Raw genomic sequence first — 236 nt, forward strand, 5'->3', positions numbered from 1 at the left:
TATATATATATATATATATATATATATATATATATATATATATATATATATACACTGTATGTGTTTGTAATTATTTTTTCAAAATAATATAATAAATAAAATGATCAAATAAAATATAATAAAATAATAATAATAATAATAATATTATAATGCATATAAATAAATGTAATGTATCTAACTGTTGTGTACATTTACCATCTGGGAATGTCGGTGTCATTTATCTGTAAGCAAAGGCT

At 16.1% G+C, this 236-nt stretch overlaps 1 protein-coding gene across 1 annotated transcript in view; it reads right to left on the reverse strand.

The window, feature by feature from the left end:
* The window catches only part of LOC107596738 (C-Jun-amino-terminal kinase-interacting protein 3-like), a 17,447-nt gene that overhangs the window by 6,477 nt on the left and 10,734 nt on the right, over nt 1–236 (reverse strand). The window lies entirely within an intron of this gene.

Source organism: Sinocyclocheilus grahami, unplaced genomic scaffold (assembly GCF_001515645.1).
Source record: "Sinocyclocheilus grahami isolate Dianchi unplaced genomic scaffold, SAMN03320097.WGS_v1.1 scaffold222.1, whole genome shotgun sequence".
NCBI lineage: Eukaryota > Metazoa > Chordata > Actinopteri > Cypriniformes > Cyprinidae > Sinocyclocheilus > Sinocyclocheilus grahami.